Below are 27,582 nucleotides of genomic sequence, written 5' to 3'. Positions count from 1 at the left end.
TCGGGCCGGGCCGGGCCGGGCGGGCGCGCGCGGAGCGACCGCGGCCCTCGGGCCAAGCGGGGCAGTGGTGAGGGGTGGTGGGGACTGTGAGGGGCTATGAGGGGCTGTGACGGACTGTGACGGGCTGTTAGGGGTGGTGGGGGCGGTGAGGGTTGGTGGGGGCTGTGACGGACTGTGAGGGGCTGTGAGGGGCGATGGCGGCTGTGAGGAGCGATGGAGGGGTTGTAAGGGACTGTGAGAGCTGATCGAGGGGTGGTGAGGGTGGCTGTGAGGGCTGATGGGAGCTTTGGAGGAACAGGAAGCTGTGAGGGGTCACAGTGAAGGACTGTGAGGGGGGTGCAGGCCAAAATTTAGGGAGTGTGAGGGGTGGCAGGGACTGTGAGGAGTGGTGGGTGTCAGTGAGGGGCAGTGTGGAGCAGACAGGGTGGTTGTGGCAGTGTTGTGATAAGAGTATAGAAATTTGGTGGAAAAGAAACCCCTTGTTAGCCAGCTGGTCGTTAGGGATCAGAGAGGGTGAGGGTAGCTGGGCTTAATCTCTTATTATAACTAGTTTGGTACTCTAAGTGGTTGCGTTCAATAGGAACTTTCATGAGCACAGGTTCTCAAACAGGGCATGTTCAACACTGAGTCTGGTAATGTTCAATAAGAACTTTCACCATCATAGATTCATGAATAATGTAGTTTATTGAAGTGGCAGAAATGCAAGGAGAAATGGAAAGGGAGAATAGCTGTAAGGTAGTATGTTTTAATTAGATTTTCAGAAGAAATTCTTTACTCAGATGATGGTGAAGCCCTGGCACAGGGTGCCCAGAGCAGCTGTGGCTGCCCCTGGATCCCTGGAAGTGTCCAAGGCCAGGCTAGACAGGGCTCGGAGCAACCTGGGACAGTGGAAGGTGTCCTTGCCCATGGCAGGGGATGGAACTGGATGAGCTCTAAAATCCCCTTCCAATGCAAATGAAATGATAGATTTGGAATTGCCCTAGATGGATGCACTAGCTGTGATAGAGTTCTAACAGTAGCAGTAGTATAGTGTTAGCTCAGGTAATAATAATCATAATCATTTTATGTAGAAGCTTACAGTGAATGCTTGGGAGGAGGGAGAGGAGACTAGTAGCCCATCATCTGTTTCTGAACTCCTTTTGGGTCTTCCTCCTAACTAGGTGAAATTTTTACCCTCCTTATATACACCCCAATCTCATCCGCCTCCTCCTTCTTCACATATAGCATGATCTAAGCAGAGAGCAATGTAATGCTGTAATATATGTGAGACTAAGGTACTTAATGAGGCAATTAGCATATGCAGGGTTTGTTGGGGTTTTTTTTTTGTGGTTTTTGTTTTGCTTGTTTTTTTGTTATGGTGTCCTTCGAACTTCTGGTCATACAGCTTTGTTCTCATTTGCTTCATTCTTCAGAGCGAGAGCATGATCATTGCATCTCCACAGGACCTGCTCCTTCAGGCCTTTCCTGACGTCAGCTATGCGGCTCTCCATCCACAGAGATAACACAGAGGGTACACAGCATACACTGTAGGTATTAAGCCTCAGCCCTTGCTTGGCTCCTTGGTCATCATCCCACAGAAAGCAATGCTGCGTGAGGAGAACTTGGGCTGTGCTTCTGCCCTGGGGCCTGGGAAAAGCTCAGCGCAGATGTTAGAAACAATTGCTGCTTTAGGAAAGCTTTAAAATCTGACTACTTTTGTGCTCAGTAACAATATGTCTGGTTTTTTTTGTTTTTTTTTTTTTTTTTTTTGCAAAGCCTACAATGGCCAGGACAGAAATTGGTTCGTTTTAAGGATGAAGGATTTCCATAGTGTTTATTTGACTTGGCTTGGCAGCAATGCTCTGTTTACGACTGGATAAATAACTGCCACATTAAAGATTATTAACTAGCTGTGCTTCAGTGGCCAATAAAGCACTAATCTTTTATATGGTGTTGTATATGTACACAGCTTGGTACAGCTGGATCTTGCCAAAGAGATAACAAATCCCTTACCTGGAAGTTTTACAATCTAAAGGAAACCACAAAGGACCACAAGGAAAGTACTAAACATGATAATGAAACATAAAATACACAGAGGACTTGGAGCCATTTGCAGCTGCATTTTAAACAGGGTCTTAAGAGGGTGTTTTATATTTACCTTAAAGCTCCTGAGCAGAGAGGCAAGATAAAATCCTAGGTTTGGCTTGGGAGGGACCTCAAAGCCCATCCAGTCCCACCCTGTGCCGTGGGCAGGGACATCTTCCATTAAACCAGATTGCTCCAAGCCCTGTCCAACCTGGTCTTGAGGACTCCCAGGGGTGAAGCAGCCACAGCTTCTCTGGGCAACCTGTGGCAGGGCCTCCTCACCCTCACGGAATAAACCTTTTCCTCATACCTGGTCTAAATCTCCCCTCTTTCAGTTTAAAACCATCCCCCCTTTTCCTGTCACTACAGGCCCTGCTGAAAAGCCTGTCCTCACCTTTCTTGCAGACCCCTGTTAAGTCCTGCAGACAGACACAGCGGCCACTGTGCTGTGACAAATGGTCAGTGGGGTCTAGGGCTGTGCTGTGCCCCTACCTCTGCTGGTGGCCAGGCAGGGCAGTCCCACTGCTCCAAAGCAGGCCTAAGCTCCAACCTGGGGGAAGCAGTAAGCAGTCCTTGCAATGTGCTTCCTTTAAGGCTTCCTTGTGACTCTGGACAGCAATGGACTCATGTCATGGAGCATGGGAGCCATTTCCAGAAGCTGTGATGAGAAATTATTTGTTTATCCAAATATAAATTGGAACTATAATACATTATTTTATATTCACTTGTGTTTAATTCTGCAGGGCCCTAAAGGACATTCCACACATGTAAAGCATTATGTTCCTTGTGCTAAATGAAGCTGAGCTAGCAAGGAAAGCAGGTTTAAAAGAGGATGAAAGTAGATGGAGAGGTGTGAGGACAGAGATAAGTGTGGGCAGCATTTGCTAAGATTTTGTAGGAGGATGGAAAACTTTCATCTGTCTTCATCATTTATGGATCCTTTCACTGTAATATGTGAGACATGTATTTTGCATACTTGGGCTCATGGTGCCCCTCTGAGGTAAAGCAGCACTGGTATTCTCACATCGCTCCCAGGAAACTGCGGCAGAGACAATGTGTTCACATGGGGAAAAAGAAGCTGGGGATTGACCGGCTTTGGAAAAGCAGGAGCAGGCACAGGGAGAGGGACCAGACTCACAGAGTTTCTCTCCTGAAATGTGAACCATTATTGGAGCTGAACATACTGTTTAGCCAGACAGCTGTTCTCAGTGTTCTGAAAGTAGGAAGGCTCTCTCCGAACTTCTGTTCTCATGCTCAGTGGTGCCTTATTGAGAGATAATTTAGGAGTATAATGGTGACTAAAGCCTCTGCATTGCCTGGTGTTTTTACCTAATTCTGGTACTCTGGGTGCAGTAGGGAGATAGAGTTCAAGGAGGCAGAGATAAGATAAAGGGCACAGAGATAAGGTCAATGTGGGGAAATCTTTCAGGAGAGGGGCCTGTGTGACTGCATGATAAAAGGAGACAGCAGTCTGTGGATTTATGGTGAAAATGGCAGATGATACAGGTAGAATGGATGTGAAACTTTGGAGCCTGCTTGGCTATATGAGTAATCTCCACCAAGCTGTGTTCAGGCTGTTGGACTGTCTGTGGCTGTGAGAGAGAGGGTGAAGGCCTTGCTTGAGTAGCTGGCTGATGGCTGGTGGAAAACGTGTTTGAATGCATCCACTCCTCTTCCTGGAGGAAGATGTTCATTGCTGGCAGCTTTACAGAAGCCAAGGAATGCCAAGGCTCTCTAAGTCCTAAACCCTGTGGTGGTTCAAATAAAGAGAAAGACCTGGTTAGCCCCTGGGGATGGAGGGCAGTGAGTCTATGGAGGCTTTTGAGGGATGAAAGAAGGATCTTTGTTTATATCCAACTAGTTCCCGGAGTTTTGAAACACTTTCACATAGCATGAAATAAAGTAGTTCCGCAAGTGCAGTGTTGGGTGAAGCCTGTGACCTTTGGGCTTGTGCCATGATGGTGGCTTCTCTCTCTGTTCTCTGAAGAACAAGTGAGCTCATATTGAACCATTCCTTTGTGTGGGAATGCTATTCCCTCTGAACATTCATTTTCCAGAACCTACAGGAACAGAAATTTCTCTGCTATGTACAGTTGTACATCTCACATTTTCTTACTAAACCAGGCTGAAGTTATAGACTAGGCCCCGGATGTAATGGAAGCTTTTTGACAGAGGCAGTGGAGGGACTGGAAAGCTGGATTGGGAAACATGAAAGCAAGAAAAGAAAAGCAAGTGAGGAATGGCTAAGTGAATGAAATTATCCATCACATGAGACCTATCTTCATGTGTGTCCAACAGCCTTGGAGAGGAGATTTGCACTGGTAAGGTGGGCAGAGGAGCAGCTGGAGAATCATCAGAGAATGCCAGGAAGCACAGAAGGGTCTTAGGCCAAAACCTAAGCTGGGCTAGTAAAACAGTGGCTTTGCTGGTCCCAGGGCAAATCCTGCTGCAGCAATGGGATTTGCCCTGGGTTGCTTGCATGGGAAGCTGATAAGCCTCGGCAAAGTCTGACCTCCTGTGGGTAAAACTGGGAATTACTATGGGATAATTAAACAAATCTTTTTCCTATCACGTGCCAGCATCTTAATGAGAGATTTGCTCAGTGGTGTGGATCACTTCTCTTCCACTTCCAGCAGCCAGATGTGGTTCTTCCCCTCTAGATGAGCTGCTGATGTTATTCCTGGCAATGAAGGTGAGACCGATGGTCCCAAAACTGGGAGAGTGCTGGTGGATTTTTTAATGACACAAAAGGAATGTGGTCACGAAGGCAGCCAAGCATTTCTCTGTCACTGCAACAAGTACTCCGTGGACACTGTGTTTTCCATTTGGTTGGATGGGTTGCAGTCAGCTTTCCCTGTTTCTTTGTCTCTTCCCCACATATGGCAACTCCTGCCTTTTAGGGGTGACATTAGTCACATTGTACCATGAATGTGAAAGGTTGTCTTCTGGTACTGGGTGATCCTTTTGGTGTGGAGAGGGGATTTGTGAGAAAAGAATTAGCAATTTCTCTTTAGGATGATTTTAACCCCCCTCCTTCATGAGGAGACTGCAGTGATGTGTAGTACATTCCCAGCATATTGCACCAGGTATTCCAGAATGGGATGTTGCTTGTTAGAATCCAGCTTTGGCTGCAGGTGCTGCTGTGGTGTTCCACACCTGGTAGGATGCAGTCCACAGAGATTCCTCTGGCTATTGGCCATCTTTGGAGCACTCTTACCCACTCTTGACTCTGGAGGATGAGAGTTCATTGCAGAAGGATCTTGCACGTGACAGTTTTCCTCCCCCTGTATGGTGCCTGCCTGATGACCTGTGGGATCTTAGGGATGACTCATAATCCAAGGGCTTTTCCTGGGAAAGTGGTTCTGAAGGAGTTTGGTTTATTCCAAGTGCAGGTGTATCTTACAAGCACCACGGATTGTTGGTCAGTCACATGCTACAGACATGGATAGATAACTAAACATTGCTTAATCTATGCCCTGCACTGTCTTTGATGTTGGCTTGATCCCTTTCTTTCCCCTGCACTCTGCTGCACCAGCTCAAACAGCACTACCTTTTCGCAGGAGGCTCATTGGCTTTCATCAGGCAAAGCAGGAACTTTTTTTTGGGAACTGGCATCCCTCATGGTATTATGTTTCTGTCTGGGCTGCTGGCTCTGGGTCTTCAGGGTCTCTGGTGTATTTACCTCATAGTGTGACTGAGCAGCAGCAGTGAGGGACCTGCAGAGTTCACAGCAAAGGTAGCTGGACAAGTAAGTTCAAAACCAGGCTGTGATCCCATGGATCTGCTTTTTAGAGACCTGAGAATAGGCTGAACCTCCCTGGGTGAAGGATAAGAGAGTGTGGTGCCCAGATAGCCTCTACCTGGAGAGGGATCCTGTCTGTCCCAGCCAAACAGCCAGGGCAGGCTTAGCTCTCAAGGGGGCTTTACACCAAAATCCGTGGCATTGGGTGCTCTCAGGCCTGCCTGTGTTCTCCTCTAAGGCAAAGCAGAACCTTCAATTAGTGTTTCCAGAAGGTGTGAAATAGAGCTGGAGGAAAAGCAGGCTTGGTGGTGCTCTGGCCCAGGCCTGGTCCTTGCAGCCCTCGTACCTGTGCCAGAGCATGAATTGCTACTCTGTGCTGGTGCCCCTCACCCCTCTGCAACTCTGTTTTCATTAGTGTGTGCTCTTTGGTTAAGGACCTTCTCACTTCCAGCTGAACAAACACTTTCCATCGCATGTAAAATCCTGCTTGGTGCTAATAGGCGTCTCCCCCACCTTCCTCCCTCCCCTTTACCACCTTTTCTGCAGTTGGCAGGACAAAAAAGTGTCGCTATTACCTGACTTATTATCAGCACGGGACTGTAATTTATGACATATGCTTGGTAGAGTGCCATGCTGAAAACATTTATGGCCCTCTTTGAGTCCTGCGGAGTGGTGGGGAGAGCAATGGCTGTGGAGGGGAAGCCAGTTGTTCCACCCTTGCAAAATACAGCACAGTCCAAAGGCTTCCTCTGCCTTCTGACAGTGGCACTGTGGGCAGTAGGCTCAGCACCCTGCTCTGATGTCAGTGGGTTGAGACACCAGTGCCCAGAACAGATGCAAGATTTTTCTCTCCTTAGGAAACACACAGTTTCTCCCTTGGGAAATTTATTGAATTCCCTATCTTTATTGCTTTTAGTCCTGTACAATCTTACCCCTCAGGCAGGATCTCAGAACCTGCCTTCCTTGTGTTCCACATACAAGTGTCACCTCCTCTTTCCTCCCCTGGCTACAAGTCCCTGTTCTCTCATGGGAGGGTCTGCAGCAGCTGCCCTATCTGCAGCAGGTCAAGCGCAGGAGCTGTGAAAAGCAGGCATTACAGCAGGACAGCTGCCCTCCAGCAACCAGATTCACACTCTGTCTGAAGGAAACAACCTGATCATTTAGTTCTCCATGTCTGGATTTGAGCTGAAAGTGTGGTGTGGAGAGAAGGGGGCAAATGAATTGTCATTGCTGTAGGTGGGCTAGATTTGAATAGCAGTATAAAAGGCAAGGGAAAGTCCTGGCAGCAGTGACTTTTTTCAGTGACTGAAGAGAGACTTATGAGAAATGAGACTTTATATCCCAGTCTTGAGATGAGTGGTATCGAAGTTTGGCATGGGAAGGAGTTTTTTACACTGGGCTATTTGCTGATAACTGAAAAGTTAATGTTGACTGTTGGGCTCCTCTCAGGAAAACACCATTGTTCATCTTTCAGAGGTATCTGGAGCTTGGCTGTCTGGTCTGTCCACTTGTTGTGTTTCAAAGGATGGGAGTAGAGATCATCGAAAACATTTCCCAGTTTCAGGAGCACACTTTCCCTGAAGCTGCTCAGTTAGAAGGAACATTTGCTTGGCCTGCAGTGAGGCAGGCTCTCTGTACACTGTGGGGAAGGATCACATGGCAGTTTGTCCTCTTTCTTTAATTCAGGCTTTGCCAGCTTCTGGGTGAGAAGTAGGTCTCTGCAGCCCTCTGCTTCAACAGTGCAATGTGTGCATTCATGTAAAGGAGACGTTCTGGCTGGGCTAGAGTCCTGGATGCTCTCTGCTGCTTGCTGTCTGAAGGTTTGCAAGATAAAGCCTTGAGAGCTAGGTGTCATAAGGAGATGTGTGAAGCCCACAATGCCAAGCTAATGCTGCTTCCAGAGTTGTCATCTCTAGCTGCTGTTATTTCTGGATGTCTTGTCCAAAAGGTCTCAAGGCTGAAGGTTTGGTCTGGGAGAATGCCTTGAGCTGGAGTTGCTTCATTCCTGCTGTGGTTGGACAGAATGTGTGTTTTGGATGGCATTTATTTCCCCAAACAGCAGTTATATAGAAGTTTGCCATCTGGTGAGTTCCATCTGTCCTGTGCAGTGAGGAGAGACTGAAGCCTCCCGTGAGTGAATCAGCTCATTTTGTCTTAAGCACTATTGGGTGGAGCAGGTTGCTCTGGAGCCGATTCTGCTTTTTCTCACTGGAGCTTAGATATTTAGGTGCCAAACTGGGTGCTAAAATCAGAGATGAAAACGCCCACTTTCACTTTTTGTGTGAGGGAGGGCTGGTGAGAAGCTCACATTGTCTATGGGGTCTGAGCCACCTTTAAGCCTTGTTCTGTTGACTGAGTCCCAGACACCCCATAACCAGGTCAAATCTCTACCTGGAGCCCAGAAAGAGCCCCCCTTTCTCAGATGGTGAGAAGCAGATGGATGGTGCTGGATCCTGCTGAAAACAGGGAAGAACCACACTTGAAAGGTTTCTCAATGTCCTGCAGAGTGAAAGCAGTTTAGCTGACAATAAACCTCTGCTGGGTGCAAGATTATTCAATGGGGAAAGGTGGGGGGAAATGGCAAAAAATGGCAACCTGTCTTAAGAGAGTTCACTGCATGTGCACCTGATAAAATCATAACATGGGATCGGCTTTCTTCTGTGCTTTCTTGACTTTTGGCATGCATAGCCAAGCTCTGGCAGGCAGGGCAAATTTCCTTCTCCCTAGGGTAATTAAAAAAGACCATTTCCCCATTTAAAGAGTGGGAGGGAGGTGAGGATGGAAAGGGGAGCTGAGCCAGGCAGTGGGCAAGCCCTGCCCACACTGCTGCATGAGTTAGCAGAGCCATGGCTCTCCCACCCCCACCACTTTTCACGGCGTTAGGCACGTGGGATTGAGGGGGGCTGGATGGGTATGAAAGCAAACACACATCTGGAAGTTCCTCCAGTTAATTGGGCAATTATTCATACCATTCTTGCTGGAAGCAGCCTGCTACTGCTGAGCCAAAACCAACAACAACAGACTGTGGGCGTACTTCATCCCTGCTTGGAGCGGGGAGGCTTGTGTGGCAAGGTGGGGCTGCAGAGGGCGAGTTAAACAGTGAGCCCACTGCTCCTGGGCTGCTCTGCTTGGCTATAGAGGTGTGTGGGGAAGCCCTGGAGACCCTGATGTGGTGAGATGCTTGGGAAGCACTTGCTTTACAGTGCATGTGGGCCCCAGGTGGGGAGGGGGAAGCTGCTGCTCTGGAGCAGCATAAGAACCCAAGTCAACCTGTGTTGGGTTTTATTAGGAGCTTGGCAGGCTGTGGTGTTGGTGAAGGTAGTCCAGGCCTAGCTATGCTCTGTAGCACTTTACTCCTCATAAATAATGGATTCACTGCCATTTCTGCCCAGCTCCCACCTGAGTGAGGCTCTGGCAGCTCATGTTCACCTTTTCCATCCCTCCTCCTTTACCTTTCTCACATCCTTGGTTCCTTCTTAGTCTGACAGCAATGTCTCTGGATGTCCCCATCCCTGCCTGTTTTCTGGTACAGATGCTATGTAGGTGAAGTTCTGAGGGAATGCAGAACTAGATGGCCTTGTTCATTCCCCAGGATTTGCCTGTGGGATGGAAGCTGGGAGTGACCATGTCAGTCTGAGTGGCTTTCCCTATAACAGAGTTGACAGACCTCAGCTGATCCTCAGGGAGATGATGTTCAGGAGTACCCTGACACCATCAGCCTTGAAGAGTTGTCTCTCATCCTTCTCATCTCTATATCTGGTGGGATATAGGGTTGCTCCTGAGGCTGAATTCTTTGGGATTGCATATCAGTGTGACAGACCAGATCTTGAAAGTGTTTCCCTGGAACTGTGGCTGACTGCTCTTTGAGGGCTTTGCCATTCCCTCCTTGCTGCCAAAGCCCACAGGAAGCCTTCCCCTTCCAGCAGAATGTCTTGATTGATAAAAACAATCCCCTTCTCTCAAACCGTGCCTGCTGCACAAGCTGGGGGTGCTGCGTTTGGCCCATCTGCTTCCCACTTTGCCTGAGAGCACATCTCTGGCACTGGGAGTCTTTGTGGCAGCCTCAGAAGTGCACGCTGTGCTGGGCTCCACCAGCATAATTGGAGCCAGCTCCAGCCAAGCCCAGCTGGGATGTGAAAGGAGAAGAATTCCCATGGTTCCTTCTTCCTTGTCTTTTTCCCTCTGCCATGAGATGGGTCTTCTCTAAAGAAGAAATTTATTGCCATTAACTCAAGATCTTCCTTAGGATAACATAAATCACACAGACAGTTTGGCTCCAGGATGAACATGCAAACGTAAGCAAGGCTGGAGTGGGTCACGCCATGGAGCCGTTGAGTACAGCGTTTCTCCACAGCATCACTGGAGTAAGTGCTGTAGGAAAAGGCTGGAAACAATGCATGCATGGCATGTGCTATCTTGCCTCTTCTCTGATTGTCCATGGATGTGGTGAAAGGTTTATCTAGTGGGTGATCAGCAAATATTTTGTATCTTTGTTCGTCCATTTTTGAAGTGTCTTAGATGGTGCTAACTCAGAAAGGCTTGGGGATGTAAAGTTCTCTGCATGAGCTTTAGTAGTGGTCTACAAAAGTGCTGTGAGGACATCTCAGCATCAAAAAGCACTGTAGAGAGGGAAGCATGATTCCCAGTTTTACAGGAGGGAGTGAAGAATTTAAATGACTTATCCAAAATATCAGTGGGAATCCTTAACAGAGTGTGGTGTTGAAACCAGATTCTCAGACTCCTGTGACTGTTCAGCTTTCCTCTTTGATAGTCACCCACACAGAGATCTAAGTTAGGATTGGAACTTACCCTCAAGCTAATGCAGAAATAAACCTAACTGAAGGGAAAGCCTTCCTTACTGTCCAGCTGGATGACTGTACTGTAGAAGGAGGACATTGCCAGGTGGAGAGGCCAACCAACAAAACCTGCTTTGTCAAGGATTAGGAAATGGAAACATTGCTGAGGGTCCAGCTGAGGAAATACGATTCTGAAGGTGCTCAGAAAATCAAGATTTGTGGTGGAAAACCGTTTCAGGGAACAGGAGAGAGTTAGGGACAGGATCTGCTGTTCAGCCAGAAGGGAGAGGGTAGAGCTGCCAGCCATGTGGAAGGGTTGGGAAAGGTAGGAGGGTATGTGGAGCTGGGCACTGAAATGGAGCAGCTGAGATAAAAGCACCAAGGGACAGGTCTCGCTCTCACTGAAGGGAATGGACTGACTCCCATTGACGTCAATGAGGGCTGAACTGGGACCCTTGCGAGAAATATATTGAACACAGACAAATCCAGCAAAGTCAAAACAGATGATGCAGGCTGCTTAATACAGTCACAGGGAGCTGATTGCGAAATCTCCTAACAAGGCAGTTCTGTCAAGCAGCCATCCAAGTCCAGTAGGTTCCGGCCTAGGAGAGGGAACATGGGAGGCTGTGGTCCTGGAGAAGGCATACCTAAGATGGAAAGCTGAAATGGCGTGGTTGTGTCCTCACTGTGCTTCAGCATAACCCCACTCACCACCTTGTTTGTGTGACCTTCTTAGCTATCTTACTGTATTCCAGGTGCTTTTTCCTGAGCTTCCCCTGTCCCACCAGTGAAGCTGTTCTGAAGCTGGAGGTGTGGACAGACTGGACAAGTTGTCAGAGAATACATTGCTGTACCTCAGCTGGCAGTGGGGGGCAGCTGAGTGTGCACACGCCTAATCCATGGCACATGCAAGTCAGTTCAACTTAGCCAACGTGACAGAACCGCACTAAGCTGGCTGAAGTGACCTTATTTGCATGGACTAAGCAAATGCACATGGACTGTGACGCTGACACGCAGTAACTGCTTACCGCGTGATAGCCGGTTCCTGTGTTTGCGCTCAGCCTCTGACTCATCACCCCAAACTCTTCCCTTGCTGTGCTTCTCAGTCCCTTGTTCCAGGTTCCCAGTGCCTGGTTTCCTCTGCGTCAGGGATGTCTGTGATCCTACCGCAGCCCCGTGTCTGTCCAGGGAGTAGTTTTGGCAACTTTTCTGCTCTGCTCCATGGAGTCTCAATGATCTGCTCCAGATTCAGGCTCTCCTAGTCCTCTTCTGAAGGTAGAAAGTCAGCCAGCTCCCTATGGGACCCCAGGTCATGGCTCCCCTCACTCCACAAATCCTTTTCAGCTCAGCAGGCCTCCTAGGGCACCAGGACCTGCGTCTCCTCCATCTTTACTTTTGTTCCCCACTTGGAGAAAGCAGAGAGTCCAGACATGGCTCTACCCTTAGAGAGCAAGAAGATGTGGAGCACTCTAGTGAGGTCAGTGGCGAGATCTTGGCAGTATCTTCTCTATGGCACAGTGAGAATTCAGAAAAGTTGATGGAGTTGAAAGGAGAGGGCAGGATGAAGTTACTAGTGTAGAATACAAAGCTGAAAATAGAAGGAGCTGAGTTTCTGGTTGCTCCTGAGGATGTCTCATCCTTTACCAAGCACTGGTTCAGGCTGAAGAGCAGAGACTTCAGTGAAGCCACACTTACTCTACACCATGTTGAAACAGAATTCAGTCCATAAAGATCCATTTCCCCTACACCTGGAGTTGTACCACAGTTGTAGCTGTGTTATGAAAAAAGGGACAGATCTAAATTAACTGATTTGTAAGTAGAAAATTCAAAGGAATGGGAGCAAGAGTGGAGACAGGAGAGCACAGGAGTGCAGACAGGCAGGGGGCATTGTTGCTCTTAAAATAGTCCTATACTGTATGCACAGTTTAGATGTTTTGGGAAGAGTGGAATTTCATTTTTTATTCCGCATGGATAGACTGGACTGAAACTTTACCTTCCTTTTCACCCTGGATCCACTGAAATAGCAGCATCTTGTACAAGGACCAGCTTCCTTGATGTGCAAGTAATGTTTGGTGGGGAATCCGAGAGTGTACACAGGGACAGGTTACCTGCAGTGGGCATTGAAGCATTGCCTGAACTTTCAGGAATGAAATGAGCAAAGTCAAAGTGCTGGGGCCAGCAGACATGAAAGACACCAAGAGGGGCCTCTTTCAACTATGCCAGATGCAAAGTAAAGGCCACGGAAAAGTGTGGGCTTGCTGTGTACTGGGGCAGAGGATCTAGAAACAAAGGGCATGAAAAAGGCAAATATTCAACACCTTTTTGATACTGGTACCCATAATGTTTAATGTCCTTTTTAATGGCTTAGAGTGCACTCTCAGCAAGATTAGGAACAACCAGTTGATACCCCCGAGGGCACAGCTGGTAGTCAAAGGGCACTTCACAAACTGTCCTCTATCCTGTGCTGTGATAGGCATTTCAGCGCTGATGGCCTGGCATTTTCTGCTGCCTGCACTACTTGTTTGCTTCTTGCTTCCATTTCAGGTAGCTCTCTTTTTTGAAGATGGTGGAGGAACAATCCTTCTCTAAGTAAGCAGCTGAAGGGACTGTGTTAGACTAGTCACACCTCAGTGAGTTAATTTGCACTGTGAGCCATAGTTTTATGTTGTGGATTTCCCACAGTTACAGTAGGACTAGGATGTATTCACAGCATTGTTACATGTAAGCTACTGTATCAGCCTACTGCACTTCTGCCAAGGGCTTGCCTCTATGCAGTGAGGTGGGAAAGGACCTGGATATGAGAGGAGGTGTGGGCTTGAAGGAGCCCTGCTCAACGTTAGTTCTGCAGCTACAGCCTGGCACAGAGCTTCTTCCCTCTCCATGCAAACTGGCACATGGGGACTGTGTCCTCAGAGAGGAGCAACCTGAGTGGTTCACCCTGTGTGGTGAGGTGAAGGTGTTTCTGGAAGCACACAGGAAAGCAGCAGCATCACTATCTCCTTAGCTGGTCCCAGCTGTACACCAGTATAGGCAATACTGTGTCTTCTGGAGTGTATCTGGGACAGCCTCCTCCATCAATGTTCCTACTTTTCCTTATTTATGGGCATATCATAAAGTGAGGTGTTATTATTAATAAGACTGATTTTTCTCTCTCCCTCATCTTTTTTTAGCAAACACTGCTCCTCTCCATGTTCCACAACTCTTTACCTCCCCTGGATATTTGTATGGGTATGTTTATTGATATGACAGCATGCAGCAGTCAGCGCTGCCAAAGTCAATGTGTCTTGTGTCTGTGGAGGATAGGCTGGGGCTGTCAGCTTTGTGTCTCCAGAGAGAAAGCAAGACTGTTTGTTGATTTTGCTTTTAGCCTGGTGTTAGATAAACAGTGAAATTGTATTATTTTTGTACTTCTTCCTATGACCAGCTTAAGCACTGTAGTGTCGGCACATCAGTCACCGACATCAATTGTTTCCCCTGGATTTTGTTCTGAGTGTTTGGTGACGCTTGGAGAAAAAACACCATTATCTTTGAAACTCATCTGGAAGGGTGGGAAAATCGTGACCCTTATGCTGTTCTGGGGCCTAGCCATGGTTGATGCTGCCTGACGTTTTGGGGTGCTGGTCTCACAAGGTGGGGGGCTGCTTCTGCCCATCAGATACAGGTGTTCTCGGTCATTCTGTTTATCAGTGTTAAAATTCCTGTTTTATGGTGGTGACATCCTCTGTGCAAAACCAGAGGCAGAAAGCCTGGGCAGCCTATTCAAGAAAACCTTACCTCCCAGGACTTTCTTTTCTCTGGTGGATCCTCTAGTGTTCTGGAAAGTGTGAGTCCTGCCTAAAGATTCTGCATGAGTAGGTGTTTGGGGAAACTCTGTGTACTCTTTTCTGGTGTCTTATAGAAGCTGAGCTCTCACAGCAGCTTTCTGTATGGGCTCCTCCTATGCAACTGGTAAAGAGAGGAATTCCATGTCACAGGTCGAGTCAGACCATTGGCTTCTTGATGGCTCAGTCTGATTGAGTGAAATTTGCTGATGGATTCCGAGCTGTTGGGGATGGATGAACAAACACAAACAGCATGATTGCTTAACTTTTATTTCCATTGGAAACCAGGCTGAAGGAGCCAGCTCCACTATTCCCTATGGAGTTGCTTGTGACCAAAAACATTGCAGAGGTCATACTTCCTGGTACCTGCATGGGATCTTTTGTTGGGGTAAACTCATTCTGTGCCTTTGGAACCAGCTGACAGATCCTGATATGCAGTAGGTGGCCTGAAATGGCAGATCCTGCTGCACCGGGATTTCAAGGAACAGGCAACCAGAGGAGAAAACTGGGTGAAGAAGTGCCTGGTCTTGGGCTTCTGCCAACAGAGAGCAAGACCCACTGACACAGTGGGGACACAGAAGTAAGACCAGTCATGTTCTCAGGTGCTGGGGCCTTTTAAAGTGAGTATGCTGGCCCTGGTAGAGTGGGCTTCTACAGAAAGATCCTTCCCACTGGACTTCATTAAGCAGGAGGATGAAGATGCTGGGAGAGGTGACTTGGGTAGCTTTTAGTCTGATTTTACTCACAACTTGGCACTTTTGTTTGTGGTACAAATGTAAAAGTTGGGGCCCAGTCTCCCTCTTCAGTGCAGCAGAATCAGAGAATCTTAGAAACCCCTGAGTTGGAAGGGCCTTACAAGGATCATCAAGTCCAACTCCTGGCCCTGCACAGGACAACCTCAACAATTTCACCATGTGCCTGAGAGCCTTGTCCAAATATTTCTTGAACTTTGAGAAGCCTGGGAATGTGACCACTGCCTGGGGAATCTGTTCCAGTGCCTGGTCATCCAGGGGGTGAAGAACCTTTTCTTAGTATTTGATCTGAACCTCCTCTGACAAAGCTTCATGCTTTGGTTCTACACCATGTGTCAACAAATTATGCCTGATCAGCAGGATTAGTGCATGTCACAGTTTCTTTCCAGGCTTTATGTCCAGCTTTCCTTCCCACAAAACTCAGCAAGGGAGAGGGCAGGTCAAAGAGTTTGCAGCTGGTGTGAGTGATGGTTTAGCAGAGACAACATATTCTGAACCACAAAAATGGGGAGTGGAGTTGCTGCTCTGATGTGATTCAAGGCTCTTTAAGAAGAACAGAAGAGATAAGGAGAACCAGGAAAACTATCCTTGGAAAGATAAACAGAACAATACAAAGTTACTGTTACTGTTGAATTAGGAAGAACAATTGCTGAGAGCAACAAAGGTGTTTAACTGCAAACATTTTAAAAGGGAGCCAGAATAGAGAGACCATGAACAACTGGGCAGGCTGTGACCTCCTCTGAACCTGAAGGAGGAGCCTGGCAGAGCTCCCAGGCACATCATCTCCACATGTCTGATGCTCTGCAAACATCTGCCCAGCACCTTGAGGTCTTGCTAAAGGCAGTGGTGTAGCACTGTAAGTCTAGGACAGTGCCTGACAGCTCAGCTCCTGCTGCCTGGGCTGACTGACTTTGGCATTGAGTGGGATGGATGACTGTTATCCTGCTGTGGAGCTGTGATGTGATTTGATTCCCACAAAATACTGGTGCTGAAATATGTTTCTGGGTCCTGCAGTTTGAGTATAGCTGCTGTTTCTTTGGACTGTCTCACTTCTCAATCTTCATTACGGAAGTCCTCCTGTCACATTGCAGCTGACTCCCTAACATAATACCCTTGGAGGCAGCAAAGATGAAGAGCTGAAAGACTTATGTTTACATTACAAAAAATACTCTTTCTGGCTTCTTGTTTTCTATCATGGTCAATCACACTGCCAGTCTCCCTTTCCCAGTTCTTCTCATGGCATCTAGTGAGATTCTTGAGGTTGTCCTGTGCAGAGCCAAGAGCTGGTCTTGATGACCCTTGTGGCTCCCTTTCCAACTCATGATATTCTATGGTTCTGATTTCTCTACCCCTCTGTAACCATCCATTGCCCTTCTGCCCCATCCTTCATCTCCCCCCTGCAGCCTCCCTGGTGCTGTGATGCCATGAGAGCAGATCTGCTGCCAGTGGTGGATGGAGATAGTTTGTGCCATGCCAGCACTGTCTGTAGGCTCCTTGTGCAGTTCCTGGCTGAGTCTCTGCGGCTTAGCTCTGTGCATTGCGGTCATGCAGCTCTTTGTGAAGCTCGTGGCTGCAGTATTCCATGCATTTCCCACTGAGTGCAGCACCCATGCAGTCATGGATGGCAGCTGGCAGCAATGTGCCAAGCAGAAACGACACATGAACGTGTCAGCTCTGTCTTGTGGTGGTTGCCCCTGGATGCTTCAGAATAGCCTGGCCCCTGGAACCATGTGTTTTCCATGTGGTTCCCTCTCCTCCCTGAGTGGGAGTGGATTGTACAAGGTTGTACAAGTGGGTTGTACAAGGTGGATGTCCCTTCCACCCTCAAACATCCTGTGCAGTAAGAATTCCCCCCTGCAGGGGAGGATGTTCCAGTATGGGGGTGGCATGGTGCCTGGGGTCTGTAGGTGTGGGGTGATGCTCCTCTGCTGGGGCAGGTAGTCTTGTATTCAGACTCAAAGAGGAGAAGTGCAGTGAGTCTTGTACCAGGAAATGAGCTCAGGGAGCGGGGTACTCAAGTGATAAATTGCTGGAGTGTGTAGATGTGTGTCCTGTAGCCCTATGTGGGACCTGGCCTGGAGACCAGGACCACTTTAGAAACAAGACAGCAAAGATTTGCCAAGGGTCCGTGGAGCACAATCTCAAGCAACCAAATGTTTGCTTTCCTCATCCTGCTCCTCGGAGCCTTGGCTACCTGAGATGATAGTGTGTGTCTGTTATTTCAGTCGGGCAGGCTGAAACACCCAGAAATTATAAGGTTTTTCTGCAGAACTGACCTGAAAATCTTTCTTGGAGGCTGCATGTACACCAGTCTGCTATGGCAAAAACTATCTATGTATGAAACCATTTTCCAGGACAGTGGGAAACAGAGGTGCTGAGGTAAGTTGCAGGTTCCCCCTCTGAAAGCACTGTCCTTGCTGTGGATTCTATGCTGTGCTGGATGACAGAGTTTCATGGTATTTATCAGGATCCTTGCACACCTTGTCTCCACCCAAGGCCACTGTTGTAATCTGACCTTAGCTTCAGCATGCCTTCTGCTTCCCTTCCCTGAGGATGTGCATGAGCTGGCTCTTACATCCCCTGCAGTTGCTCTGAAATAGGTAGGGAAAGACTGTAATAGTGGCATAGAGGTTCACTGAACTGCTCCTTCTCACCCTCCAGATAATGCCACTGAGACTGCCTAGAATGTTTTGGTGCGTGAACCAACTTCTGCAGCAAATGGCAGTGAGGTGAGTGATGCTGGAGGCCTCCATTGTGATTTCAGGGCAGAGCAGTGTGTGCCCCTCCAGCAGAGGCACCCTTGGGGCTGAGCCTGCTACAGACTAGGTCTCTGAGTATGCACCTGAAGGGTAAGGATAGGATCCTTATGCTTTGCAAACCCTTTCTGCTTGTGGCTGAGGACACCCAGGATTGAAATAGAAGGACAGCATAATTATGTCATGTGGCACCTGGTGTTCACGCTACATCATGACCTGACCCTGCCTGGGGTCTCTACCTGCAGGCAGGTTTCCCTTGGTCACAGCAGCTCTGCTCTGTCTCAGATGCAGCTGACTGTGAGCAGGCTCCACCCAGGCCGTGCTTCCATCAACACCTCTGGCACTGGGGGTGTGTCTGCCTGGAGCCGGGCCTGCCCAGGGGAGTTGGCGTGGGGCAAGCACACACAGCCAGGGGGTGTCTGCAGCCCCTGCTCGCTGTCCATCCTGACACGGTGCCCTCACTTTTCTTCCCCCACTATGGCACTGTGTTGTGAAACATTGACTACCTTACACCAGTGAGACAGCCAGGCAGCAAGAGATGGCAAAGGTTTTTTGTCTGGTCACACGGGGCTCAGGTTCCCCTGTGCTTACACACAGCATTGTGAGCAGGGCATGGGTACAGTGTCAAAAGATAAAGATGTAGGGATAGGAGAAATACTAGGAAGAAATGGCATTGTCCCAGAGCAGAGAGAAGCAAAAAACGTTACAGAGAAGACAGTGAGGAGCTGCTTCAGAGGAGCCGCCTGCTGAGCTCTGAGGCCTGATGCTCCATGGGCCAAGTCCTCAGCCAGTGCACAGATGCAGGCACTGAACTGCACAGGGACATTGTGAGGTGGCTATCACAGACCTGCACCCACAGCTGGGGACCTGCACCTCCTGAAAAATGTTCCTGCCTGAGCTCTCTGAGACCCTCACAGCACACCTGGCCAGAGCTGGTCAGGACAGCCACAGAGATCCACCCTGGCATAGGAGCAGGGCCTCAGGAGGGAGCAGCATCTCAGCCACAGTGCTGGCAGTGGAGCCTGCCAGGGAATTACTAATGATTGTAGAACTGATCTGAGATGAAACACTTTGGATCAAGACCACAACCAAAAATATTTCGGGTTGGATCAAACTGATCCAAACAAATCTGTTTGTTTCCTGCTTTCCCAACAGACAGTCAGTCTTAAAGGTCACAGAGCTGAGAAATGTGGCTGGGCACAAGTGGATTTTCCTTTAGGAAAATTACAATGACAGAAAATTCCTGACCAGCTTTGCCCTCAGGGCGAAGAAGGGGGTGATTCACCTCTCCCAATTTTAGACATCTTTGTGAGGAGCTGAGACATGGAACCCTGGAACTCAGAGAGTTTTGCATCTCTAGCCAGCACAGAGGTCCCCACCCCCCAGGGGACTAAGGCCAGCAGAAGTGATGGCTGGTCTCCTGCATATTCCTGCATGCTGAGTGGAGACTGGGACTCCTCAAAGCAGCCCTCCAAACTGCTGACTTCTGGGAAGTGGGAGCCTTTCCAAGCCTTGGGGACTGTTGTTGACATGGCGTGAAGGTATGCAGACAGGTTGAGGCAGACAGTGACATGAACAATCAGACTTATCCCTTTCGACAACTGCTTTTTTGATAACTGCCTGTATTGTTAGCCAGCATCAGCCAGTGACTCAGAGATGGAAATGTGCAGGGACAGGCTTTGTAACTGTCCCAGTTGCTGGGTCCTCATTCTTTCCCAAAAGCAGGGCCCTGATACCCTGATCCACACCCCTGCGGGTCCAGCTCTGGAGCAGCTGGTGGTGACAGGAGCAGTCTGAGGGCTGCTTTCCTTTGTGGGTGCCTCACTGCGGGCACTCACGTTGGAGGAGATGTTCGGAGCTGAGAGCTGCTGGCTCCCACCTGAGTGCAGGTCACTGATTCAGCCCGAGGGCTCCCAGCTCTGTGCTGTGAACTCACCTCAGCATCCGGCTGATCCCCGAGGTGACCTCACCCACCAGGTTTTTCCGCAGGTGGGATTGCCTCCGGAGGCCGCACAGCTTTGGGAGAGCGCAGCTTTCGTGCTGCCTGCTCCCGCATGGCGGCAGCCGGCCGTGTGCTGCACCGTGCAGCTCCGGCTTCCTGCAGCTCCGCCCGGTGCGCTGGGAGCCCGGCTCTCCCGGGCAGGTGTGCTGAGGGGGCGGGCCCCGCACATCCCCTTGGCATTTAGGGATGATGCTGCTGCTGGAGAAGCAACGCAGAGGCCAGACGTGTGCAAGCAGCTGTGTGCGCACAGCGCTGTATACAGGAGCACACTGGGGTACTTGGCCTGTGTTCCTCATCTCTGCTGCTGTCCTGTGTCTAACTGATGCAGGCTAGCTTCTAAACTAAGAATTTGCCCTTCAAATTTGGTTATGTCTCTTTAATTCACAGAGCACTTTTAAGATGCTCAGATGTATTTGGCAGCTGTGGGTTTTTTTATTAGTAAAATTCTAGCATATGACATTAAAAATCTGTTTTCATTGCCCTTGTTGGAAGGGATGCCAAATGCAAATCCATTTAGATAAGTGAACTGGGTTTATAGACTTCCTTTTGCTGAGCCTATTAAACAGGTGACAGGCCAGGGCCTTGGAGTTTCTCTTCTTTTTCTCCCAGTGGGAGCTGGGTGCTGGATCAGGGGCAGCAACGGCAAGTGTTCTGACCCTGCCCACTGCCCACTCAAGCAGGTGGGCAGAGCTGCCTGCCCAGTGCATGCTCAGTCCCACCTTGCCTGGAGCCAGCTGGGAATGGAAGGGAACAGACTGTTCAGTTTGTGAGTGGTTCGGCTGGAGGTGGCTCCTCTGGAGCCCCAGGAGGTGCCCCTGTGCCCTCACTGGGCTGTGCTGTGACACAGCTGCACCAGGAGCTGCCTGCAGACTTGCTGGCAGAGAGCTTGGCTGCCACGGCCTGCAGAATGCCCTCACTGCCACTGGGGCTGGTATGCCTAGGGCCACAGCAGAGTCTGGGGCAGAGGAGAGGTGATCCCAAACCTCTACAGAGCTGGACAGAGCTGAGACCACTGAATGTTACCTTTGATGGGTTCCTCCCATCCTGTTTCCCCCCTGACACCCCAGTAGCTGCATTATCTGTGGAAGATACCTGTGTTCTGGTGCATGAATTTTTCCTCTCTCTGTCTCTGTAGCTGTTCATTGTGCACTGTGAGGGGTCTGGCACCTGGCTGCACACCTGAGGCACCTCTGTGCCCTGCAGAGGGGAACAGTGCCCTCATGGGAAGGCTGGCCAGGGTGGAGGTGCTGGCCAGGGTGCTCCAAGCTTGCTCTCCATGTTCACACTCCTGCTGATCTCCACACCTGACTTGCCTCTTCCTGTCACAATTTTCTCTTCAGGAAAATGCAGAATTTGTGTTCATGGACTGACTCTTGTTCTCCAAACAACTGCAATGGTGCCCACTGCACCTCCCAGTCTGCCCTGGCCTGGGACACCTGTACACGTTCCCGACCAGTTCCTGCATTTCTTACCTTCACCCCCTCATAACATCCCAGAGGCCACTCTTCTGGAAGTTCTTCCAGAAACTTGGTGATCCCTACCACAAACCCCTGATGAATGCAATTTCCCAGCCAATGCAATGGGAACAATACCCTGCAGGTGCAGCTCCTCAGGTGCTGGGCATCTGTGCTAGTGCAAGCCCACATGCAGAGCTTGTGCAGCATTAGCAGCATTGAGTCATCATTGATAGTCCAGAACATTTATAGTTTTGTTTCGATCATCAAGACTCTTTTTTCCCAAATGATCTGATATCTTTGGGATACTGCTGCTGTGTCTGATCTGGGTCTTTTCAATTGGCACTAGGAAGGAGGGTGAAGGAGCCCCATCTGACCTGGCCTGATGGAGCATGAGGTTGTCCAAGGCAAAGATGGGCTCCAAGGATGTAGGGATGGCAGAACGGGACACAAGGGAGAGAGGGAGAAAACCTCTTTGGTGGCATGAGGTGTTCATTCTGTGTCTGCAGTGGCAGGCTGGGTACTGCTGGTGGGGTCAGGCTTCTTTACCTTGGGCCTCTTAGCAGGGATGTCCTGGTCCTCAGGGTCCTGAGGAAGGTGAAAGCTGCCCCTTTCCAACATAATGTGCCCTTGCTGCCTGTCCTGCAGCCACCCAGCTACATCCACCTGCTACCTGGGGAGCAGCAGCTGCCCTGGCTGGCACTTCCCACATGGAAGCACAGGAGGAGGGAAGTGATTGGAAGCCACCCAGTGAGTCAGTGGCTTAGCTGGGAATAAGGCAAAAGTCTTTTGCTCAAACCACTCACTCAGCTTCTCTGGGGAGGTTGAGTGCATTCAAGGGGGACTTTGCTGCTTCAGCAGTTTCCAAAGAACCAGAGCTCTAGACATAACACAGCAGATGCTCTGCTCCAAGCTGCGCTTGCAAGACTGGTTGCGTAGAAAATGATAATGGGCTGAAGGGACGAGACAGCTGCTCCCTGGGGCAAAGCACAAGGATCTGTGCAGGGGAGAGGGTGGTGAGACTCAGACCCTGACTCCAGCCCTTATGCAGTCACAGGCAGGGTGAGGTACCCAGATGTTCCAGTGCAGGGTCTAACTGAGCAGTCAGAGCAGTTTAATGATTGTCTGCCCACTGTATGCCACCATCACTGTATGTGCTTGGCCACGTGGCCTCCAGCAGGGCTGGCTGTGACATGAGGGGATGGCACAGCGCTCTCCAACCCAGCAGACCTCCCTGCATCCTGTGGCTGGAGTTGGGCACTTCTGTTCACACCTCGGGGTGCTTCCCCTCCCTAGCACCCAGAGGTGGGATCAGGCATCTGCCAGGGCTGTCTCCTCCCCAGAAGCACATGGCAGCTCCACCGTCCTCTTCTTCCTGCTCCACTGCCTCCCTGGGATTCAGCTTTTGGAGCAGCTTATCTCTGTTTCCAATGTGCAGGCCAAGCCAAGCTGTGCATGTTCCTTGTTTGTGAGTTGTTTCAGCCCTGCTCTGTGCCAGCTGTGGTGGGAGGCAGTGGCTGGCAGCTGAGCCCACAGCCACTACAAGGGCTGAACCTTGCTGAAGCTCTGAGATGTGTGGTGGCACAGCCAGCCCAGCCAAAGGTGGCTGTGGTGGCCGGAGGCATCAGCCCTGGAGGAAGGGCTGTTTGTTTACTTGGGGCTGTGGGTGTGCTGGCCCAAGTCTGTGGGGCATGGGCCCAGCTGCAGTGTCTGGTGAGCAACTGAGAGAGGACGGAGTGTGCGAGGCACAGAGCTGTGGTTTCTGCAGGCAGAGGAGCTGGTGCACAGCTTTGGCAGTGTCTTGCAAAGAAGCAGCCCCTGGGTTTGGAAAGGAAGGAGGGGGGGAGTCCTAGCTCTCTGTGGTGCAGCTGGAGAGCTTGTTTGGGTTTCCAGTGGCTGCTCTGGAGGTTGAGCTCATGTATGCTCCCTGTCCTGCTTCAAACTGGTAGAGCAGTGGCAGGAACCCAGTAGCTCCTCTTGCTCTGGAGCTAGGAGATTGATTCCCCACAGCTGCCACTCTTCTGGCTTGTCCCCAGCCCAGTAAGCCCAGTGGCTGGAGCTGTGTGGATGTCCTGCCTGCTCTACCATTCCAGAGCCCACATGGAATGGAGCAGCTGGCTGCAGAAAAAGCAAAGCACAGCCCATTGCCTGAGACTGCAGGGGTGCTGGGGTGGAGACACTGGGGAGATGCTGGCAGCAAGCTGTTCGTCTCCCAGCAGACCAGTCTGTACCTCCTGGCCTGGACTATGCTGAGGAGGCTGGATGGAGGAGATGCTGCAGTGCAAGGAGCTGTGGATCTCTTAGAAGGAAAGAGATCTCTGTCCTGATGATGTCACTGTCCAACAGGGACAGGGATGGACTCCTTCACCCTGCAGTAACCAGACCATGGTGCTAGCAGGGTCTGATTGGTTGCCTTTGGTGGAGCACCTCAACTGGTTCCCTCCAGCAGACACGGATGTGCTTGGCGCTTAGATGGGGAGATGTAGTGCCTGCTGCTGCTCCTGTACCTAGGGAAAGCTGCTGGGATGGCTGCAGAGCCAGCACCCTTGGGGATGTGAGGGGCTGGATGTCTGTGTCCTCTTTTGCATCTCTTTAACAAGGCATCACCCATGTGGGATCCCGTTCTCTCTGGGCTGCTCTACTTCATTCTCTTCTGGCTGTTGGACACACAGGGGGTTGCCTATAGCCTTGCCAGGCTGGCAGTGAACTGGGAGGGCTCCAGCTGGCATGCCATGGCTAGCCCCAGGCTTGGCTGCCCCCTGACACAGGAATCCCAGTGAGAAAATTATTCCCCCACAGACAAGTCACAGGCAAGTTACAAGCAGTCACAAATCAGGGCCAGGCTCTGTTCCTTCGTCCTCTCTGCCCAGTGTTGGGATATTTTTACAGTCACTGCTTGAATTCTGCCTTCTTTGAGAGCAGGGGCAGGGAAAGAGGGAGGCTGGAGACATCTCTGTCCTTTGGTGCATGGTCTATGGTGAGGCAAGGTGTCCCCAACCTGCCAGTGCAGCCCTCAGCCCCATGACCAAGTTCTGTCCATGCTCAAGAGAAGAACCAGAGAAGAGCAACCATGAAACACAGCTGGGTTTGGACATGCCTGGACACCTCTTGGTGTTGAGTCTGGCAACCTCCTGCCAGTGGTGCTGCCGTGGTGGGATGGGCTGCAGCAGCCTCCCAGGATGAATTATCACCCTGCAGCTGCTGATGACAACAAGACCAGCATGGTTACGCTTCCCTGACAATCTCTTTATACCAATTTCATGCCTCAGATCTACCCCAGATCTGCCCTTTTTCTATGGGGAGAATAGCACGCGAGGGGCTTCTCCTCCACCCTCAGACCCTGGCCTGCTGCCACCACCTTCGGAGGCCGTGGCAAAGTCATGCCACACTTTAATTGCATCAATTAATTCCTGAATACCAGCTTTACTATGGCATGGGGCAGGGCAGGGGCCCGGGAGCGAGGAGCACAAATGGGCCGTTGTATTGTCCTCCCGTCTCATCGCCTGCCAGATCCTGCTGGCCTGGCCCCATGCTCTGAAATACTTCAGCATCCTCATGGCCCGCCCCAGGCACTTGGCTCTAGCTCCCCTCCAGACTGGATGCCCAGGATCATTTCTGAAGACTCCTTGTGCCAGAAGAGAAAGAACTGGGAGCTGTGGAAGTCAGGGAGGGTCAGGGGCCCAGGGGAACGGGCAGTGTTGTGCCCATCCCTGGGGTCACACCAGGAGTGCCATGGTCCATGGATGGGAGGCATTTCCCAGGGTGTGAGGTTGTCTCTTGGCTGTGCCCCTATGAGGATGCTCAGGACAGCCAGAGGTTACATTGCCCCCATGGCTCCATGACGTGTTGCTTCGCCCCGGTTGAAATCAGTTGCAATGCCCATGGCTGCAGAGCTGTCAGTTCCCATAGGCACAGTGCCTCAGGTGTCTGGGGAGTTCATGTGTGAGCTGGCTCCCATGACTGTGCCCCCTGCTCCCAGATCCTGTCCCATGCTGACTCTTGATTTTCCCAGGGGAGTGAAGCCTCTTTAATGCCACCAGGCTATGTGAGGCCTCCAGGGACACGGGGGATGGCCAAGAAATCCATGCTCGTGCCTGGGAGATACAGTCCTCAGCCTGCTGTGAGCAGCCTGGGGAACTCAGGGCATTTTGTCTCTCTGGGTCTTGTTTCTTGCAGTTGGAATGGTGGCATCATCCCAGCCCAGGGCCCGCTGACCAGGAGGGGTGTGCTAGTAGGTGCTGGGCAAGGACCAGGGGCTTGATGAAGATGGGGAGAAAGGCACCTGAATGGTTGGTTGAGCTCCTGCAGGGTGTAAACCCTGCAGCCACTGGAGCTGCTTTGCTTTGGGGCTTGGGATGTACCCTGTGGAGCCACCTGGGTGCCATCTGCCCTCTCCACCAGGAACCCCAGAGCCTGTATCCAGAAACACTCTAGAAAATCCTGGTTGGCCATTGCTCCTTTCTTGTTCAACATTTGCTGTCAGAAGAATACCTCTGGTGGCTGCCCATCCCTGGAGCCCCCTGCCTGCTCTAGGATAAGCTGGGCAGGGAGAACCCTCAGCCTCATGTCATGTGGCACTCAGGAACTCAATTTGCTTTCACCCCTTTTCCCTCTCCCTGGAGCTGAGGCCACACCTTGCCCAGGTGCCTCTTTTTCTCTGATATTCTCAACCATCCAGGGGTTGGATGGTTTTTAGCAGCAAGCTGAGGCCGTGCTGGGGCAAGATGGGCAGAGCTGCCCATTGGATGCTGGTTCCTGGCCCCAGGCAGGGCAGAGTGGGCAGAGCTGCCCACTGGGTGCTGTTTTGGCTGCTTTGCTAAGGCATTGGCTGCTGCTGGCCCCGCTCCCAGCAGGAACATTTGAAGGAGGCAGTTCCATTCAGCCCATTGTCATACAATCTGCAGGAGCATTTCTGGGAGGGTTTTTATTCATCTGCTGGCATTTACCAGCCATAGGTCCTCCCACCCCACCAAGGGCTCAGCCCTATGTTACCCCTCCACTAGCCGTGGGGTGCTGCTGTGCTCATGTGCCCGCCCTCAAAAGAGCAAGATGGCAAATGATTAATGGGTATGGGAAGGTCAAATGATCTTTGCATGGATTGCATGCAGCTGGACCAGAGAAAAGAAAAAAGAAAAGAAAAGAAAAGAAAAGAAAAGAAAAGAAAAGAAAAGAAAAGAAAAGAAAAGAAAAGAAAAGAAAAGAAAAGAAAAGAAAAGAAAAGAAAAGAAAAGAAAAGAAAAGAAAAGAAAAGAAAAGAAAAGAAAAGAAAAGAAAGAAAGAAAAATGAAGAAGAAAATAAAAAAGGAAAAAAAAGGAGAAGGGAAAAAGAAAAGGAAAAAAAGGAAAATAAAAATAAAAGAAAAAAACCCATAATAATAATTAAAACAAGAAGAAGGGAAAAAATAGAAATAAGAAACAGGAGGGAAAGAAAAGAAGGGGGAAAAAAAGGAAAAAAAATTTAAAAACCCCCAGTGATCAAAGTATCATGAGGAAACAGCCCTGGCCTATGTGGTGCTTTTGGCTTGGAGCAGTTCCCAATGGGATGATGTGCCTGTAGGGCTGTCTGGAGGAGAAAGCCAGGATACACTCCTGCCTTTACATCCAGGCTTCTGCATGGATGAAGATTTTGGGATCAGGAATGGTCAGAGGGTGGAGCATTTCTCTTGTGGGGAAAAGCTGAGAGGTTTGGTGTTGTTCAGCCGAGAGGACAGAAGGCTCTGGAGAGACCTTAGGGTCCATTCCAGTGCCTAAAGGTGGCTTGCAAAAAAGGTGGGACAAACATTTTAGCAGGGTTTGTAGTGATGGGACAAGGTGAGATGGCTTTAAATGAAAAGTGAGGAGATTTAGATTAGATGTTAGGAAGTATATTTGTACAATAATGGTGGTAAAGCCCTGAACAGGTTTCCCAGAGAAGCTGTGGGTGCCCCTGGATCCCTGGAAGTGTCCAAGGCCACGTTGGACAGGGTTTAAAGTTGGAATAGTGGAAAGCGTCCCGGCTAATTGAAGAATTTTGGACTGGTTGACATTTCAAAGTCCCTTTCCACCCAAACCAGTCTGTTATTCTATGATTATATTTTCCTGCAGGGAGGTGGTGGGGCGCTCCTGCCTAGGGGAAGGCAGTGGTGCCATCCTGTCTGTGCCTGGGATGCAGAGGGTCTTCAGCCTCTCTGGTGGATTCCCAGCCCGGCTTCCCAC

General features: G+C 50.1%; 1 long non-coding RNA gene across 1 annotated transcript; it reads left to right on the top strand.

Annotated features, from left to right (window-relative positions):
* Positions 1–6: 6 nt before the first annotated feature.
* Positions 7–27,582, top strand: LOC115909212. Its single transcript, XR_004061139.1, has 3 exons — positions 7–67; positions 1,413–1,526; positions 27,472–27,582. It is a non-coding gene; the product is annotated as an uncharacterized LOC115909212 (long non-coding RNA).

The sequence above is a fragment of the Camarhynchus parvulus genome, chromosome 14, assembly GCF_901933205.1.
Source record: "Camarhynchus parvulus chromosome 14, STF_HiC, whole genome shotgun sequence".
NCBI classification, from domain to species: Eukaryota; Metazoa; Chordata; class Aves; order Passeriformes; family Thraupidae; genus Camarhynchus; species Camarhynchus parvulus.
Note: the sequence above shows the minus strand (reverse complement) of the source record. Positions and strands in the feature narration are given on the sequence as shown.